This window comes from Schistocerca piceifrons, chromosome 2 (assembly GCF_021461385.2).
Source record: "Schistocerca piceifrons isolate TAMUIC-IGC-003096 chromosome 2, iqSchPice1.1, whole genome shotgun sequence".
Classification (NCBI taxonomy): Eukaryota; Metazoa; Arthropoda; class Insecta; order Orthoptera; family Acrididae; genus Schistocerca; species Schistocerca piceifrons.
In genome coordinates this window covers 529,553,395-529,574,995 of record NC_060139.1, presented here as the reverse complement: position 1 = coordinate 529,574,995, position 21,601 = coordinate 529,553,395, and positions in this window count along the sequence as shown.

Sequence of the window (21,601 nt, the reverse complement as noted above, 5' to 3'; positions counted from 1 at the left end):
TAGCAACAAAACGGTGCATGTTGATTCAGACAATGAAGGTGATACTAGTATAATTTAAATTAATATTGAGAAAGTAGATTATCGTACTGTTGACACTAAAAGTGCATTATGAGTATTTAATATCAGTACGTTAGCATCATGGCACTGCTTGGCAAACTAAGCAAATTCAACCGTCAGATTCCTAACGTAGGATCACTCGGTAAAAACAATATGAATTTCGATGATGATAGTATTGAAATGTCAGGCAATAAAGTTAGTGAAGCTGTCATTATAAAGACTGAGATGGTTGAACTTAGCACTGTGGAAAATAAACTTCCGAGTACGGCGGAGTTTCACATAAAATATTTGAGTTAAACAAGTAATTTGTTTTATTATTTATTAATCTACACCTTTTTTTAGGTGTCAGTCATTATTTAACATGTTTAACAATTACTTATTTTTTTCGACAACGTAATATTTTCACATATATTGTTGCTTAAGCTAACAAGTTTCCTGAGCTGCAGATTTTCATTAAATGACTATTTGTACAATTTTTTAGACACAATTAGTATATTTCGTGCATATTACTCTCGAAGTGTTCTAGGCACGGCTTTGTATACTTTTCACGCTAGTCATTGGAATCTGTGAGACACACAAAGCACAAGGGATTTCTGTTTTACACTCACGATTTCGGTACACCACTTGTGGCACTTTACACATATTTCACTGTTTTGTTACCTTTGCAGTGGCTGATATACAAATTCCTTCGCATTCTAGGTGATTTCAGTACCCTATCCTCTTCCTTCTCCCGGTGTTCTCACACTTTTGTTCCCTCGATTTCTTTCACCAGCTGAAGTATGATCCTCTTCCTTTCCTTTTCCTCATTCATCACAATACTATGGATGACCCATTCATTTAATGCCTCCATATCGAAAATATTACAGAAGACACCATGGGCTACCTCCTACATGCAATCATTGTAGGGCATTTATGGATTACTTGATCTAACACGTCCACCAGAAACTTTGTTGTATTATAGAATGTTATGGTTTATAGTTTCTTCCTTCATTCGTAGCTTATTGCTATTTCACTATCCAGCACTCTGAAGACTGAGATTTTTATTCTTTACTTGACATACAGTCATTATGCTGTCTCTGTTGCCACAATGGTGCATCGTGGTGGTGAAACGTCTTTCAGCATCAGGTATCCTGACATCATCCGGCAATTGACGACTCATATTGTCTGCAAAAAGGTGGGAATCTAAGGAGATGGGACCTGGATAACCTGACTAAACCAGAGATTTACAGAGTTTCAGGGAGACCATAAGGGAACAATTGACACGAACGGAGGAAAGAAATACAGTAGAAGAAGAATGGGTAGCTTTGAGGAATGAAGTAGTGAAGGCAGCAGGGGATCAAGTAGGTAAAAAGACGAGGGCTAGTAGAACCCCTTGGGTAACAGAAGAAATATTGAATTTAATTGATGAAAGGAGAAAATATAAAAATGCAGTAAATGAAGCAGGCAAAAAGGAATACAAACGTCTCAAAAATTAGATCGACAGGAAGTGCAAAATGGCTAAACAGGGATTGCTAGAGGACAAATGTAAGGATGTAGAGGCTTATCTCACTAGGGGTGAGATAGATACTGCCTACAGGAATATTAAAGAGACCTTTGGAGAAAAGAGAGCCACTTGTAGGAATATCAAGAGCTCAGATGGAAACCCAGCTCTAAGCAAAGAATGGAAAGCAGAAAGGTGGAACGAATATATAGAGGGTCTACACAAGGGCGATGTTCTTGAGGACAATATTATGGAAATGGAAGAGGATGTAGATGAAGATGAAATGGGAGATATGATACTGCATGAAGAGTTTGACAGAGCACTGAAAGACCTGAGTCGCAACAAGGCCCCGGGAGTAGACAACATTCCATTAGAACTACTGACGGCCTGGGGAGAGCCAGTCCTGGCAAAACTCTACCATCTGGTGAGCAAGATGTACGAGACAGCCGAAATAACCTCAGACTTCAAGAAGCATATAATAATTCAAATCCCAATGAAAGCAGGTGTTGACAGATGTGAAAATTACCGAACTATCAGTTTAATAAGTCACGGCTGCAAAATACTAACACGAATTCTTTACAGACGAATGGAAAAACTAGTAGAAGCCGACCTCGGGGAAGATCAGTTTGGATTCCGTAGAAATATTGGAACACGTGAGGCAATACTGACCGTACGACTTATCTTACAAGCTAGATTAAGGAAAGTCAAACCTACGTTTCTAGCATTTGTAGAATTGACAATGTTGACTGGAATACTCTCTTTCAAATTCTGATGTTTTCAGGGGTAAAGTACAGGGAGCGAAAGGCTATTTACAATTTGTACAGAAACCAGATGGCAATTGAAAGAGTCGAGGGACATGAATGGAAAACAGTGGTTGAGAATGGAGTGAGACAGGATTGTAGCCTTTCCCCGATGTTATTCAATCAGTATACTGAGCAAGCAGTGAAGGAAACCAAAGAAAAATTCGAACTAGTTATTAAAATCTATCGAGAAGGAATAAAAACTTCGAGGTTTTCCGATGACATTGTAATTCTGTCAGAGACAGCAAAGGACTTGGAAGAGCAGTTGAACGGAATGGATATTGAAAGAGGATATAAGACCAACATCAACAAAAGCAAACCGAGGATAATGGAATGTAGTCGAATTAAGTCGGGTGATGCTGAGGGAATTAGATTAGGGAATTAGACACTTGAAGTAGTAGATGAGTTTTGTTACTTGGGAAGCAAAATAACTGACGGTGGTCGAAGTAGGAGGATATGAAATGTAGAGTGGCATTGGCACGGAAAACGTTTCTCAAAAAGAGAAATTTGTTAACATCGAGTATAGATTTAAGTGTCAGGAAGTCGTTTCTGAAAGTATGGACGATAAATAGTTTGGACAAGAAGAGAAAAGAAGCTTTCGAAATGTGTTGCTACAGAAGAATGCTGAAGATTAAATGGGTAGATCACATAATTAATGAGGAAGTATTGAATAGGATTGGGGAGAAGTTTGTGGCACAAATTGACTAGAAGAAGGGATCGGTTGGTAGGACATGTTCTGAGGCATGAAGGGATCACCAGTTTAGTACTGGAGGGCAAAGTGTAGGTTAAAAATCGTAGAGGTCAAGGTGGATCGATGAACACTCTGCTAGACACTTAAATGTGATTTGCAGAGTATAAATGTAGATGTAGATGGTATACTGCGGGCAACACCCACATGGGAAGAACATATCAGTCTACTAGACAGTGTGCTATAACCTATAGAAAAAGGAAGTATGAAATTAAGGTTAGAAACGACCGAGTCTGTAAGAGACAAAGTCAGATTCTAAGATCATCCAATTAGCAGGGGAACTACATTACGCGTTGTTGTTGTTGTTGTTGTTGTGGTCTTCAGTCCTGAGACTGGTTTGATGCAGCTCTCCATGCTAATCTATCCTGTGCAAGCTCCTTCATCTCCCAGTACCTACTGCAACCTTCTGAATCTGCTTAGTGTATTCATCTTTTGGTCTCACTCTACGATTTTTACCCTCCACGCTGCCCTCCACTACTAAATTTGTGATCCCTTGATGCCTCAGGACATGTCCTACGAACCGATCACTTCTTCTAGTCAAGTTGTGCCACAAACTTCTCTTCTCCCCAATCCTGTCCAATACCTTCTCATTAGTGATCTTCTCATCACGTGATCTACCCACCTTATCTTCAACATTTCTCTGTAGCACCACAATTCGAAAGCTTCTATTCTCTTCTTGTCCAAACTATTTATTGTCCATGTTTCACTTCCATAACTGGCTACACTCCATACAAATACTTTCAGAAACGACTTCCTGACACTTAAATCTTTACTCGATGTTAACAAATTTCTCTTCTTCAGAAACCCTTTCCTTCCCATTGCCAGTCTACATTTTATATCCTCTCTACTTCGACCAACATCAGTTATATTGCGCCCCAAATAGCAAAACTCCTTCACTACTTTCTCTTTTTGAGAAATGTTTTCCGTGTCAATGCCAGTCTACATTTCATATCCTCTCCACTTCGACCACCATCAGTTATTTTGCTTCCCAAGTAACAAAACTCATCTACTACTTCAAGTGTCTCATTTCCTAATCTAATTCCTTCAGCATCACCCGCCTTAATTCGACTACATACCATTATCCTCGTTTTACTTTTGTTGATGTTCATCTTATATCCTCCTTTCAAGACATTGTCCATTCCGTTCAACTGCTCTTTCAAGTCCTTTGCTGTCTCTGACAGAATTACAGTGTCATCGGCGAACCTCAAAGTTTTTATTTCTTCTCCCTGGATTTTAATACCCACTCCAAATTTTTCTTTTGTTTTCTTTACTGCTTGCTCAATATACAGATTGAATAACATCGGGGAGAGGCTACAACCCTGTCTCACTCCCTTCCCAACCACTGCTTTCCTTTCATGCCCCTCGACTCTTATAACTGCCATCTGGTTTCTGTACTAATTGTAAATAGCCTTTCGCTCCCTGTATTTTACCCTGCCGCCTTCAGAATTTGAAAGAGAGTATTCCAGTCAACATTGTCAAAAGCTTTCTCTAAGTCTACAAATGCTAGAACCGTAGGTTTGCCTTTTCTTAATCTAGCTTCTAAAATAAGTCGTAGGGTCAGTATTGCCTCACGTGTCCCCATATTTCTACGGAATCCATACTGATTATTTCCCAAGGTCGGGTTCTAAGAGATTTCCCATTCGTCTGTAAAGAATTCGCGTTAGTATTTTGCAGCCGTGACTTATTAAACTGATAGTTCGGTAATTTACACATCTGTCAACACCTGCTTTCATTGGGATTGGAATTATTATATACTTCTTGAAGTCTGAGGGTATTTCGCCTGTCTCGAACATCTTGCTCACCAGATGGTAGAGTTTTGTCAGGACTGGCTCTCCCAAGGCTGTCAGTAGTCCTAATGGAATGTTGTCTACTCCCGGGGCCTTGTTTCGACTCAGGTCTTTCAGTGCTCTGTCAAACTCTTCATGCAGTATCGTATCTCCCATTTCATCTTCATCTACATCCTCTTCCATTTCCACAATATTGTCCTCAAGTACGTCGCCCTTGTAACGACCCTCTATATACTCCTTCCACCTTTCTGCTTTCCACTCTTTGCTTAGAACTGGGTTTCCATCTGAGCTCTTGATATTCATACAAGTGGCTCTCCTTTCTCCAAAGGTCTCTTTAATTTTCCTGTAGGCTGTATCTAACTTACCCCTAGTGAGATAAGCCTCTACATCCTTACATTTGTCATCTAGCCATGCCTGCTTAGCCATTTTGCATTTCCTGTCGATCTCATTTTTGAGACGTTTGTATTCCTTTTTGCCTGTTTCATTTACTGCATTTTTATATTTTCTCCTTTCGTCAATTAAATTCAATATTTCTTCTGCTACCCAAGGATTTCTACTAGCCCTCGTCTTTTTACCTACTTGATCCTCTACTGCCTTCACTACTTCATCCCTCAGAGCTACCCATTCTTCTTCTACTGTATTTCTTTCCCCCATTCCTGGCAATTGTTCCCTTATGGTGTCCCTGAAACTCTGTACAACCTCTGGTTCAGTCAGTTTATCCAGGTCCCATCTCCTTAAATTCCCACCTTTTTGCAACTTCTTCAGTCTTAATCTATAGTTCAAAACCAATAGATTGTGGTCAGAGTCCACATCTGCCCCTGGAAATGTCCTACAATTTAAAACCTGGTTCCTAAATCTCTGTCTTACCATTATATAATCTATCTGATACCTTCTAGTATCTCCAGGATTCTTCCATGTATACAACCTTCTTTTATGATTCTTGAACCAAGTGTTAGCTATGATTAAGTTATGCTCTGTGCAAAATTCTACCAGACGGCTTCCTCTTTCATTTCTTATCCCCAATCCATATTCACCTACTATGTTTCCTTCACTCCCTTTTACTACTGTCGAATTCCTGTCACTCATGACTATTAAGTTTTCGTCTCCCTTCACTACCTGAATAATTTCTTGTATCTCGTCATACATTTCTTCAATTTCTTCGTCATCTGCAGAGCTAGTTGGCATATAAACTTGTACAACTGTAGTAGGCATGGGCTTCCTGTCTATCTTGGTCAGTACAATACGTTCATTATGCTGTTTGTGGTAGCTTACCTGCATCCTATTTTTTTATTCATTATTACACCTAATCCTGCATTACCCCTATTTGATTTGGTATTCATAACCCTGTATTCACCTGACCAGATGTCTTGTTCCTCCTGCCACTGAACTTCACTAATTCCCACTGTATCTAACTTTAACCTATCCATTTCCCTTTTTAAATTTTCTAACCTACCTGCCCGATTAAGTGATCTGACATTCCACGGTCCGATCCGTAGAACGCCAGTTTTTTTTCTCCTGATAGCGACGTCGTCCTGAGTAGTCCCCGCCCGGAGATCCAAATGGGGGACTATTTTACCTCCGGAGAATTTTACCCAAGAGGATGACATCATCATTTATTCATACAGCAAAGCTGCATGCCCTCGGGAAAAATTACGGCCGTAGTTTCCCCTTGCTTTCAGCCGTTCGCAGTACCAGCACAGCAAGGCCGTTTTGGTTAGTGTTAAAAGGCCAGATCAGTCAATCATCCAGACTGTTGCCCCTGCAACTACTGAAAAGGCTGCTGCCCCTCTACAGGAACCTCACGTTTGTCTGGCCTCTCAACAGATAACCCTCCGTTGTGGTTGCACCTACGGTACGGCTATCTGTATCGCTGAGGCATGCAAGCCTCCCCACCAACGGCAAGGTCTATGGTTCATGGAGGAGTGTTGTGTTATGTAATTAACGTTTTGTTTCAGTGAATGGTACACTGTGATACATTTTTGAAACGGTCTTTAAGAGAGGAAATGAATTACCGAATAAAAAATACAGGCTGCCATTTAAAAAAGTCATACCGCTGTTCATATTTTTGTAAAAGACAAAGCTACAACAAAGGCAATCATGCTGATTGATGTCCTCCTGACGGCTACAGAACATTTGCTTGAAACATTTTGTAACTTGCATCCGGACAAACAGTTATTTAGGCTGGTCAAGATAAATAGGACACCATATATATATATATATATATATATATATATATATATATATATATATATATATATATATCTGTGTGTGTGTGTGTGTGTGTGTGTGTGTGTGTGTGTGTATGTGTGTGTGTCTGTGTGTGTGTGTGTGCGTGTGTGTGTGTGTGTGTGTGTGTGTGTGTGTGTGTGTCTGATATTTTTTTATTGTAGTATTAAGGAAAAATTTGCTGACATTTAAAAGAGGTCAGTGATAGTAACATCCCACGCTTCTAATATTTAATTTTGTTCAAAAGTAAATTTTTTCACAAAAATAAATAGGGGTGGTGTGGTGAAATAAGAGCGATATCATTTGAGAGTTACAGAGGTGAACGAGTGTGCCGGGACTTACCCCAGTTAACTGCTGCTAGCGCCACGTCATCATTACAAGCCTGCGCGTAGCATACCAAGCACTGCGCCATAATGTAAGAAAGAAATTAAAAACTAATGTAGCTTTTCCAAACTTTGTCAGCATATGCATCAGTATACCAACATTAAAATTGTTAAATCTCAGAGTGATCAAATGAATATCTATCACTAAATACGTTGTTTTTAGAAAAAACCAAATGGCGCTAAATAAAAAAAACGTGAAAGGATGAAATGTTCATAATGTGCAAATGTACGTCAAAGTTAACTCTTACAAGTGTATACTTGATCAGAGGAATATTTTGCTCAAATCGACATTTCAGCGAAATACTGAAGGCTCTAAGTATTAGACTCGGAGATATGAAAATTCGTATGAAGTTTTCAATAGGTATAAAAACATTGACTATATGAGTTCAATAGGCTACCTCTAACAGTTTACAAGTAATTTTTTTAAAAACTAAATTTGGAGCTAAAACGTCCTTATTTGTAATACATTAAATATCACTTACAGTAATGATAGAAAGCTCTGATTAGAGAGCTTAGTAGCATCAATTAAATAATAGAAGTATAACAAGTCTGAAAACATTAATATAGATAACAATCAATAGAAGGACTCTTAAAGCTGTAGTTCAGAGGTGATATCCTACTGTCGATTGCGTTTCAAAATTCTAGTCAGCAAAGTTTAAACGCAGTCGAACTAAGACTTTTTCTGTCTTTAAAGCTGGTCGAACTCCATTCACATAAAAAATACGAAGACTGCAAATTGATACACAGCAGTGTTAAGATATGTGACCGAGAAAGCGGCATTTGGATGCTTCTACCTAGGCTTAGAGCAGACGGTAGCTGTTCCGTTCGGACATCCGTTGCGCCCATACAGGAATACTGCCTGGAGGCAGTAAGGAGGACAATTCGCACTCTGACATCAATCTGAGAGCGTCAGTCAAACCTGGGCATACCCTGTCTCTCGGATGATGTGTCCACCGGGCTGCTACCAAAGCACGTTTATGATACGAATAGGAAGTGAACTCTCAAGGACTGTACACCGTCCTAGATCGCTTAGATATATCGGAAGTAACTGTGTGTGTGGTGCGTGTAACGTTAACAAAACCGCGTGGGAAGTGGTGACAGTATTTTCCACTTTTGAGGCGAGCAGTTATCTTTGATGGTTGGAAGTCACGGAGAAGGAACCATTTAATTGGAACTTACTGTAAAAAGTCGCCTCTGAACTGCTCATAATTCTGTTATGATAGGGAAATTATTGTTGTTATTATTATTACTATGAATATAACTATGTTTGTGCTTCAGAAGTTTTACTGAAAATGTAAACCAATTACAACACAAAACCTTTATTCATAATCGCAGTTCCTGATTCCGCTGAGTAGATAGAGAGTAGAAACATTTCTTTCAGTGAGCACAATAAGAATGTGGACCTTCAGACTGGAAACTATGGTCAGTACGTTCTCCATCGCTTTCTCACTGACCGCAAAAATAGTTTTCACGCTCTTGTAAAAGACGGTGAAAGTTTATACTATATTTACTATTAGTTCCTCCGCTCCACAAATGGAAAATTTAAGAAACTGAAATAGACTCGTTGAACTTTAACATAGCTCGAATCAGTGAAGTTTGGTGGCAGTAGGAACAGAACTTTTGGTCAGGTGAATGCTGTTTTACAAATACTAAATCAAATAGTGTACAAGTATATGCAGTAGTGTATTTAAATTGAATAAGGATACAGGAATGCTGGTAAGCTAATATGAACAGCCTACATAGACACGAAGCCCACACAAACCACTATAGTACAATTTTATATGTTAACTAGATCCACAGGTGGTGAAGAAATTTAAGAAATGCATGATGAGATAAAAGAAATTATTCAGAAAGTTAAGGGAGAAGAAAAATAGGAGATGGATGTGATCTGGGAGAGGGTAATGAATAAGAAAGCGGCCTCGTAGAATTTTGCACGGAGGATAATTTGTTCAAGGCTGCCACTAGGTTAAGAAAGGTGCAAACCGGTGTGTACGTAGAAGAGACCTGGAGACGCCAGATTACTTAATAATAATGGCGACATATAGTGGTTGACTGAAATATTAAAATTATACGATCATCTGTCCGTCCGCCCCCCCCCCCCCCCCTCCCAGGGCCTGTCTATGTGGCCGAGAGGTTCTAGGCTCTTTAGGCCAGGTTCGAATGCTGCCTGCGGCTTGGATGTGTGTGATGTCCTTAGCTTAGTTAGGTTTAAGTGGTTCTAAGTTCTAGGGGACTGATGACCTCAGATGTTACGTCCCATAGTGCTCAGAACCATTTGAACCATTTTGTTCTTGACTGAACCGGGTTCCAAGGCAAAATCCGAACAAAATCATTATGTCTATTAATGAGGTGTCTTGCTAATTTAATTTCATCAGCTTCCTTAATATCACTATCCCAACAGCTGGAAGTGCATTTCAGAATCTCCGTGTTGTTATATTTCCTAGGATACCCTTTCCCAAGACAAGGTTCTCCATTGGCAGACTTGCTCTCCTGTTCTAAGCATTTGTGCTATTTATACTCAGCACGCCGGCCTTCCACAGGCCTGTTAGTCTGAAGGAAGGAATACGGGAGACACCCGCCTTACGCAAACCATGATCATCCTATACGGAGCCTAAAAGGTCACTGATTTAAGATGGCGATCGAATAACACACCTGACATTACATCTCCGCAAAATAGACGAATACTGGTCGAAATAGTTCTTGCGTAAGGCGAAATGGTCGCAGACTTTGGTTTTAACTCGGTATTGTCATCATTCACCCGGTGCACGGCTGGCTGAAAGAGCAACGCAGGTCTTATCTGTCTTTCACTACAACCATTCTGACGAAAGGCGACTTCGAGTTGGGCTAACTCAGCTGACATACTCTCAGAGTCCGGGATGACAAGAGCCCTATGAACCAAAGTAAGAAGTATCCTCTCACCTTGAGCCAGATGGTGACAACTGTCAGTCTGGAGATAGAAGTCGATGTGAGTAGGCTTCCTATCAACAGCATGTCCCAACGTACCATCCACCCTCGCCCTGACCAACACATCAAGCAAGGAAGACAGTCACCCTTTTCCACATGCATTGGGAGACGAATATTCGAGTGGATTGAATTCATGTGTTCCGAAAGGTCGTTGAAATTCTCACTATCATGAGGATAAACAACAACAAAAATCCTGCTTGTTTTTTTTTTCAGATGTGTAGACGACACTTCTGTTGTTTGGCCTCATGGCAGTGAGGATTTCAACGAAGTTTTAGTACACTTGAATTCAATTCACCTGAATATTCGGCTCACGATGGAGATGGAAAAGGATGGCTGTCTTCCTTGTTTGATGTGTTGGTGAGGAGGAAGGTGGATGATACGTTGGGACATGCTGTTGACAAGTTGCCTACTATCACTGACTTGTATCTGCAGCTTCATAGTTGTCACAATCCGGCTCAACTTGAAGGGAAACTTCGTACTTTGGTTCATAAGACCCATGTCATCTCTGACCCTGAGAGTTTGTCAGCTAAGGTAGTCCATCTCAAAATCGCCTTTCGTCAGAATGGTTATAGCGAAAGACACATCAGACCTGCCTTGCGCTATCGGCCAACTGCGCACTGCGTGAATGGTGAGAATACCGATGTATCACCAACGTCTACGGTCTTTTTTTCTTACGCTGAAACTATTTCATATAGGATTGGTTGTATTTTGTGGAGATATGATGTGAAATGTATTTTTCGACCATCATCTAAGGTCAGTGTACTTTTAGTTTCAGCAAAAGATGATCTTAGTTTGAGTAAGGAGGGTGTCTCTTATTCTTTGCAGTTGTGGGATTTCATATAATAGTCAGACTAACAGGTCTGTGGAGGCCCGAACAGGGTTTATACTTATCACGTACTGATTATTAATTTCACTATCGTTATCATCAGACGACAGCCATTTTATTTTGTGATGACGCTAGTGTTGACAGTGTGTGCGCTATCTTTATGGACTTTCTGTGAAAAACGAGCTATAAAATTCACTTCCGTAACGCTTACCTGCTGCAGTTCGGCAATGAGAGTGGCAGGGTGTTTTCCTGTCGAATTATTGGCGGTTGTCCACGATGTCATCCGCATGAGTTTGTGTAAGTTTTTTGAAGATTGTATACGTTGCAATACACTAAGGTCTGATACTGAACCATTTGACGAAGGGAGAAGATATAAAAACGCAGCAAATGATGTAGGCGAAAGGGAATGCAGACGCTTGTAACCAACGAGAAGGCACTGAAGAGGACTTCGGAGAAAAGAAAATTGTGGGCACAACCTGACGAAATGAAGGGATCAGTTAATAGGACGAGACATCAGTGCTGGAGGGAACTGGTAGTGTACGTGGAGGCGGTGTGGCTAAAGTTGTAGAGGGAGACCTATTGATGAATACATTAAGCAGTTTCAGAGGGATGTAAGTTGCAGTAGATATTCTGAGGTGAAGAGGCTGACACAGGGTAGAGTGGCTCGGAGAGCTGCATCAAACTATAACGTAAACAACAACTCCCACTGAGCAACTCTCTTATTTTGTAGCCGTTTGTAATTTACAGTTATTATTACTACATACTCTGGACGTTAAACTTCCTTAATCAATATACAAGGTGACGAATAAATGCTAGCATGTGAGTCATTAACCAGATTCCAATCAAAAAATCTATCTATCGAAATAAAATCGGCTACACTTAGAAAACACGTGCTTGAAAACGAAGAGGTGTCGACACAGTCACATCCTGTAGAGCAGCGGAATGTAAAGAGCACTGTGTGTCACCCCACATAACCATACCAGGTGTCGTAGTTCCTGAGTAGTCTGAAACATGAAACCTGCACCCACCTTAGAGCCATTAATCGAATCCTCGTCAGGTTTCTTTTTCACTGTTTTGATGTCCGTTCCCTAGCTCTCGTCATTTACAACGAGGGCATAATTTCATCACAGGACAATGATCTATAAGATGACAGTGGCCTATGTCATTTGAAGTGGAATCTATTAACCTGAGTGTTTGAGTCTACTAACCACATAGTGGTCAACCATAGTGGCTACTGTCAAGTTTATACAGGGCAGCTTCGCGAGATACTGCACAAACGATGAATATCTCAATACCTTTCTGATGCTGAGTGTTTCAGATCAAGAGTCTGTTTCTGTTGCTCGTGCATGTGCTACATAATGCCCTCAAAGACGTCATCTTAATGAGAATGGTATTCGTCACATGAAGCACATCCTTCTGGGATATGGCTAATCTTCGACCAAAAGTAATACACATCGGTTGTCCAAGGACAAAGCATAATCCATAAACAGAGGGCAGAATTCTTTAAAACATTCACCAAAGTCCTAAACAAAGGCAGTTTCAGTTATCTGAAAGACTGATTTCTGAAGTGATTCACAATGAGTTGTTTCTGTACGATACCACGCTAATTCAGCAGCAGTGGACAGAAGACCTAAATGGACGAGTACAGGTACGGGAATGGATTTTACACTAAGTGGAAGATAATGTACTTTTAAAACTAACGTGGGATGGAGTGACAAATCTAACTTCACCCATGAATCTATTTTCAACCCACAGCAATCATTATTGATTGTAACACAACCCACATATCACCTGTGAACGGGACTCCAACCCCCCTTCTCACACTATGGGGTTGTAATATGTTCGAACGGCCTGAGAAATATGACTTTGGGGAGAGGAGTTACTTACCCTGGAACATGCAAAGAAACATCGTCAAGTGTTTCGTTTACTTTAGTGAATCGAAGGTAAACAGCAAGCCTTCCACTGATCCCAGTGATGACGTCACGTGGTGTGAGTGCGTGGATCAGCACCAATGTCAGTGGTGGAACCTGCTCCGTCGGGGTCCAGTCACCAAGCGTTGCAGACGTAGCGCTTCTACTCACGTCGCTGTCAAGGGGCCACCGCTTGTGTGGGCTATATAGATAGCCGGGGATGTGGCTGGGTGCTCTCTCAATCGCAACTTGTGGACCCCACGTACAGCGCCGAAGGGAAACAGGTGGCCGCCGTCGTTGTAGTAAGCTTTAGCAGCATAGGCATCTTGGCGAGTGAGAGCAGACTGCTCTGCACCTGGGAGACTGCTAGTTGGCGCCTCCTCCCTGCCACTGCGAATGGCAGCTTGCTGTTCCCCGGACGATGTCACCCGAAGAGCGGAGGGTAGCAGCCCTCTCGGGCCTCGCGCAGGTACAGCTCCAAGATATGGCCCACCCCGCCACAGCTACTACGCGTCTATGCAGCGTGGATTGCTAGTAGTTTCAACTGGTCGGTTTGCCGCCGTAATCCATCACCAATAGATCGTCAAGGTTAGCCTACAATTTAAACAATCGTCATTGTCTCGGATTCTGAACATGGAGATAATGGCGACACGACAGCTTCCAATTTAGGCATCCGGGATCGCTTATTTATATGTCATTTTCCTACACTTCCAATGTATTTCCCACGGTGTGGACAAGTGGAGTGATGTTTAATAATTACAACATCAGCTTCCTCCAGTCCTCTTCAGTCCCTATACACAGGTCATTAGGCGCTCTTCTATCCGCAATGTATCGGTTTTTCACAGCACTTCAATTCCCTGTGCTACCCTGATTGCACCAATCTTGTATACAGTGCCTGCCGTGCCGTGCCTTCCCTCCTGCAAGTGGTGTCCTAAACCTGCGTCCCAGAATCATTTGGCAAATGTCAACGTCGCACGCGCCTGACATCCGATATGACAATCGATCCATTATCTACCACCTTCCAGCCATAGTTGCACTAAATTTGCAAAAATTCTCAAAAAACCACGCCTGCACATGGCGTGTTCGTGGCGTAGCAACATAAATCTACAGGCTATAATCGTATAATCGTGAGAGAAGTGCTTCTGATTCCTTAACTATTTCTGGACAATTTGCATGCGCGCTTGCATTGTTAGTTCCTTTTCAACCCTTGCATTGTTAGTTCCTTTTCAACAAGTTCCTTGGTGCATTTGAAAAGTTTCTCTTGCTGTTTAGCGACAACTAACGTTTCGGTATGGTGATGCAATGTGACACTTTGGAATAGACGCGTTTCCAGGGAAATGAGTCGGATAAAGGAACAAGTTGATGCTGACATGTTGTGTAGGGTCCAACGAAGTACGATCGAGTTAGTGGCGAAGTGTTTGCAAATGCAAGATAGTTGAACACCTCTCCTAAAGTGAAATTTGCTCGTATTTCCATGTACCGGTACTGTGAAGATAAGCCTGGACGGTAAATGTTTAGAATGGAATTATACTGTGTAACGTAATGTGAATTTGGTGTACCCTACCTATTGTGTTTTTTGTATCTCATTGGATACAGACGATGTTATTGTGTCTACTATTATTTTCAATTGGCTTTACTTGTGTCATGAACGAAACAAAGTAGTCATTTTAGCTGTAAGAAGTTTACGTTACATCTTATTGTTCAAGTAAAGACAGAATGATGTACGAGTACACAACATAGCACAATTGGAGGCGTCAACTAGATACTGTTTGATGCTTTAACTGAAAAGAATGTTTGGCGCAAACGCAATTTGAAACATCATTGAGTCTGAATCTTCGATCCCCACAGCATTTTCTAGTCTTACTGTGCTAACGGGACAGCTCCACCACAGCGCAGAATTAATGCTACACTACTGGGCATTAAAACTGCTACACCACGAAGATGACGCGCTACTGACGCGAAAATTTAACCTACAGGAAGAAGATGCTGTGATATGCAAATTAGCTTTTCAGAGAAATCACACAAAGTTGTCGCCTGTGGCGACACCTACTACGTGCTGACATGGGGAAAGTTTCCAACCGATTTCTCATACACAAACAGCAGTTGACCGGCGTTGCCTGGTGAAACGTTGTTGTGATGCCTCGTGTAATGCATACCATCACGTTTCCGATTTAGATAAAGATCGTATTGTAGCCTACCGCGATTGCGGTTTATCATATCGCGACATTGCTGCTCGTGTTGGTCGAGATCCAATGACTGTTAGCAGAATACGGAATCGGTGGATTCAGGATGGTAATACGGAACGCCGTGCTGGATCCCAACCTCCTCGTATCACTAGCAGTCGAGATGACAGCCATCTTATCCGCATGGCTGTAGCGGATCGTGCAGCCACGTCTAGATTCCTGAGTCAACAGATGGGGACGTTTGCAAGACAACAACCATCTGCACAAACAGTTCGACGATGTTTGTAGCAGCTCGGAGACCATGGCTGCGGTTACCCTTGACGCTGCATCACAGAGAGGAGCGCCTGCGATGGTGTACTCAACACGAACCTGGTTTCACGAATGGCAAAATGGCATTTTTCGGATGAATCCAGGTCGCATCAGTGTTTGGCGACATCGCGGTGAACGCACATTGGAAGCGTGTATTCGTCATCGCCATACTGGCGTATCACCCGGCGTGATAGTATGGGGTGCCATTGATTACACGTCTCGGTCACCTTTTGTTCGATTTGATGGCACTTTGAACAGTGGACGTTACATTTCATATATGTTACGACCCGTGGCTCTACCCTTCATTCGATCCCTGCAAAACCCTACATTTCAGCAGGATAACGCAGGGCCGCATGTTGCAGGTCCTGTACGGGCGTTTCTGGATGCAGAAAATGTTCGACTGCTGCACTGGCCAGCACATTCTCCAGATCTCTTACCCATAGAAAACGTCTGGTCAATGGTGGCCGAGCAACAGGCTCGTCACAATACGCCAGTCACTACTCTTGATGAACTGTGGCATCGTGTTGAAGCTGCATGGGCAGCTGTACCTGTACACGCCATCCAAGCTCTGTTTAACTCAATACCTAAGCGTATCGAAGCCGTTATTACGGCCAGAGGTGGTTGTTCTGGGTACTGATTTCTCAGGATCTATGCAACCAAATTGCGTGAAAATGTAATCACGTGTCAGTTCTAGTATAATATATTTGCCCAATGAATGCCCGTTTATCATCTGCATTTCTTCTTGATGTAGCAATTTTAATCGCCAGTAGTGTACTTGTTCTTAGCCACCCTCTGTGCAGTAAAAGCATTACCAGAGCCGCATTTTCTAAATCTCATTTCTGTAAACTTAGGAGTCGGACTGAGGATAGCTAGACACACGTTTGTCTTGAACTGGGACAAGGAATCACATCTTGACAGTGACGTGTGACAGTTTCTTCTTCGTCGTGTATGTTGTTGGCTACTCCTATCAAGCAACAGATGTGTTTTTTAGTCAATTTTGGGTTTACATTTAATGTTTTACTGAAAAGAATAAATTACGGTTAATGTATGGCTTACTTCATCTAACTGATAATGACTTCGTAACCTGTCTCGGTGTATCTTGCCGTTTATTGACATAAGACTATTTGATACCATTAATTTTACATCTTGCTTTTTTTCTTTGATGACTGACGGTGGAGTCCCATTTATGTACATAGCTATGAGACGACAGTGGAACGTGTCACCAAAACTGGATGCATTTCAACAAAGAGATTTAAACATAATGCTTATGATATCCCCATAAATTCTTATACTGGTAAATTCATGTGCCTCCACTTCAAGAATAATTGAATGAACTGTACCAAAACGTAATATATCAATACGGTCGCAGGTTCGAATCCTGCCTCGGGCATGGATGTGTGTGATGTCCTTAGGTTAGTTAGGTTTAAGTTGTTCTACGTTCTACGGGACTTATGACCACAGCAGTTGAGTCCCATAGTGCTCAGAGTCATTTGAATCGTAATATATCAAAATTAAAAAAAGCTTTTTCTGTAACCACCACCGAAGCGTAAATCAGTGGTTAATAATAGAGCATCTAACTTGCATATGTGTGAACAATATTAATGTAATAGATTAAACGTCTCATGAGATTGGACAGATTTTCTCTAGTTTCCTGTGGACCTTCACAAAATTGGGAGGCAAAATAAGAAACTAATTCAGGGTGATATATAAAATAAAAACTCATGAGTAGCAAGAGCAACATCGACGACGATCCATATTGTGTCCTGTTAAAAACTGTTCCGTAAGAAAAAATTACTGTTGTATGTGATAATATTGTAAATTACGCCGATACTCAGTGTTGAGGTACGCTTAAAGAAAAGCACCAACCAGTTCCGAATTCAACGATAATCTTATCCCCACATTCATATATCAGTGACAAATAATCAGATTTCCCTCCGAAACAAAATTTAAAACATAACTTGGTAATTTGAAAGAAAAAGAAGGAAAGGAAATCATTATCTGTAATGCTGAGAGTAGAACCACAATGACGACTGCTTTATTTACACGGTAAACAAATTCTGTTAATACATTGTGTTGTGGCGTAACAAGACAGCTACGCCACACTGAAGTAGCCGAAAGGCACGCCTAATCTCACGCAGGCTAGATAGAGGTCTGAAACAGGATACGTAATGAATGGTAGCAAGAAAAGTACGTAGCTGCTATTATACTTAACTTTTAATCCGTCATTGGTTTACAACGTTCTTGATGAGACATTTCATACGATAACGATCAAACTATGTAAGGCTAATGGCGCCTTGCTAGGTCGTAGCCATTGACTTAGCTGAAGGCTATTCTAACTGTCTCTCGGCAAATGAGAGAAAGGCTTCGTCAGTGTAGTCGCTAGCAAAGTCGTCGTACAACTGGACGAGTGCTATTCCGTATCTCGAGACCTGCCTTGTGGTGGCGCTCGGTCTGCGATCACACAGTGGCGACACGCGGGTCCGACATGTACTAAATGGACCGCGGCCGATTTAAGCTACCACCTAGCAAGTGTGGTGTCTGGCGGTGACACCACAGATTGTATCTTGTTAGCGCGATTCACTATATTGTTCATCCCTCGTATACGATTCCGTTAATGCTACACATGCGTAATTTCAACTCTCTGTCGTTATTCGTTCCTATTCGCTGGTTATAAGATTATGTTAACGAAAATATAATCAGTTGTATTTCCCATTTTATTATTGTTTTTTGTTCCTTGCTTTGGCTTATCTATTTGACCCCCCCCCCTCTATTACCAAGATCTTTTGTTTCACAAAACACCCCTGGGCTAATAAAAGCACTAAGTAATTTACAAGGGATAAATTAACAGTACTTTAATGAAAAAAACATGGAAAAACGTTACAACTGTTCCAGCATAAAGCATCATTCTACCTGCACAAATGCTACATTCAAGGAACGAAAGGAAATTCAGACAGCGGTCGTATTGTCCCTCAGTGCAAACACTTGACATAGATTTCGTTGTGCTGCAAATATAAAACTGAACTGAACTTCGCTGGATAAAACTTACTCAGAGGGAGAATGTCATATGGTTTAAAAATAACACTCTCGAAAATAAGGGAGATCCGTTTCGAGTTGCTTATGGAATCATAATGACTTTAGTGGTACTAGGCAGCTTAAAAGTGTATCTTTTCATTGAATAAATGCCGTTAATAACTAAAATTCAAAAGCCAGTGGCTATCAATCGAAAATCACTTCATCCAATGGAATTAACAGTTATTGTACGAAATGGTTTTTCACCTGATATTACGGGATGTACGAGGACGTGCTAAAAACTATTCGTAATAAATATTATGCCTCCGAATTCTGCATTGTGTTCCCAATACAGGTCACAGTATTATATGTGGTGCATATTACTCTGTCGACTTTCAGGCTTCGATAACGCAATTGCAATCCTCTGCCGATCGACGGCTACGTTTGTAGCTTGTAACATGGCACTGTGTAACATAACTATGACAGAGCGCGAGAAACAGCTTGCTGTGTTCCTTCAAGAAACTGAAACCACGAATGCGAAGAGTTCTTCCAGACATGGAGCTACCTTTCCTTCATCATGACAACGGCAGGGCACACAAGAGTGCTGCGACATGTGTAACAACCCCACACGTTGTGTACGAGGTCACAGATCATCTTCCATACAGTCCCGACTTGGCCCCATCATCCCTTCATCTGGTCCAAAAACTCGAAGTAAACTTTCGATTATTTCAGTTGGATAGTGATGAAGAAGTTCATAACATCAAGGCTAGATTCTTCTACATCGTGGGTTCAAAAATGGTTCAAATGACACTAAGCACTATGGGACTTAACATCTGAGGTCATCAGTCCACTAGACTTAGAACTACTTAAACCTAACTAGCCTAAAAACATCACACACATTCACGCCCAAGGCAGGATTCGAACCTGCGACCTTATCAGCAGCACGGTTCTGGACTGAAGCGATGAAGCAGTGCCAGTATAAGTAATGTTGCGGCCCCTTCAACAAAGTCAAACCTTCTACTCTGACGGTATCAACAAACTGTTCCCTCGTTAGGATAAAGTTCTTTGTCACCACGGTGACTGTGATGAGAAATAAGCCATGAAGAATAAGGGTAAAGAAAGTCGTTGTCGTTGTGGTCTTCAGTCCAGAAACTGATTTGATGCAGCTCTCCATGTTACGCTATTCTGTGCTTGCCTCTCCGAATAACAAATGCAGCCTACATCCTTCAGTATGTGCTTAGTGCATTCATCTCTTGGTCCCCCTCTACGATTTTCACGCTCCACTCTTCCCCCAAATACTAAACTGGTGATCCCTTTTGCCTCAGAACGTGTCCTGCCAGCCAGTTGCTTATTCTAGTCACGTTATGCCACAAAGTCCTCTTCCCCCCATTTCTGTTCGGTACCTCCTCATTAGTTAAGTGATCTACCTATCTAATCTTCATCATCTTTCTGTAGCACCACATTTCTAAAGGATATATTCTCTTCTTGTCTAAACTTGTTATCATCCACGTTTCACTTCCATTCATGGCTACACTCCATCCAAATACTTTCAAAAGGGACGTCATGACAAATGTATACTCGATGTTAACAAATTTCTCTATTTGAGAAACGCTTTCCTTGCCATAGCCAGTCTGCATTTTATATCCTCCCTACTTCAACAATCATCAGTTATTTTGCTTCCCAAATAGCAGAACTCATTTGCTACTTTAAGAGTCTCATTTCCTGATCTAATTCCCTCAGCATCACCTGATTTAATTGGACTGCATTCCATTATCCTTGTTTTGCTTTTGTTGATGTTCATGTAGAAAGCTATTAAAGTTTGCTTTATTTAAAAAGTTTTAAAAATTTCCACATATAAAGATTCGAAGGCATTACGTTTCAGCACGCCCCCTTGTTTTTAAGTTTCAGTCTATAGTGACTACTAACTGAGACGGTATACGTTTACTTTTATTACATCGATAATGTGAAACCGCATCTTGGCGTGATATTTCACGGTTTATCTTGCACAATACCTTGCAATAAAACCATACAAAACCGTGAAATATGACACCGATTCCTCTGGATTATGGATGTTTCACGTATTTTCTAGGGCAGGTATGGCCAAGCCGTGACGTCAGTCGTCGGTCATTGCTGTGGCCGCCGGTGTCCTCGTGGCAGTCAGCGTGTTAAGGTTGGAACTGGATATTGGGATTATAGGAGTGAATAATGGATGAAATGCATTGGATGTTATTAGTAATAAGCCAGTATTTGCCAGTATTTACGTGAAGCTATAGACAGAGAAATATCTTGTGCAGTGTAAATATAACACCTGACGTAAAGAAACTACAATTTTATTCCGTAGCATGCAGCTATTACAGAAACAACAGAAAGATAAAATAAGACAAACGCAATGTTTTTAAATACTAATCTTTGCAGTAATGAAATTTATTTTGCATGTCGTGCAGTAATCAGGAACTTCATACAAGAGGATGAGTAGATTCCCCCGGTCATGTTTGAGTAAAAAGGCAAGTAATGACGCTCTTGCAGTTTATGGGCTTCTCTGGAAACATGAGATGTCTTCAGTCAGCAGGCCAGCCATTTAGTCTTCACTCACTCGCAGACGAGTCAGTCCCTTGAAGCTGAGCCATCAGACTTGCAATACTCCTAGTTCCTGGGGCAGTCTGACAGGTACGGTTTACACTGACTCTTTGGTTTCACCACGTAAACTGCAACGAAAGGAAATACGTTTTAATAATGGCAGGAATTATGAAAATAGCATAGCAATTTCAATTTACTGGTGATAAGACAACAGTAAGTCTTCGCTTTTTTACAGAGCGTGAATTTCACTATCAGCACTGTGACAAGATTGTGGTATGGTCGTATGTCAGTGAGAATGTGGTGTTCCGTCAGTATTTTTTTCTGTGCTACATTTTACCAAGA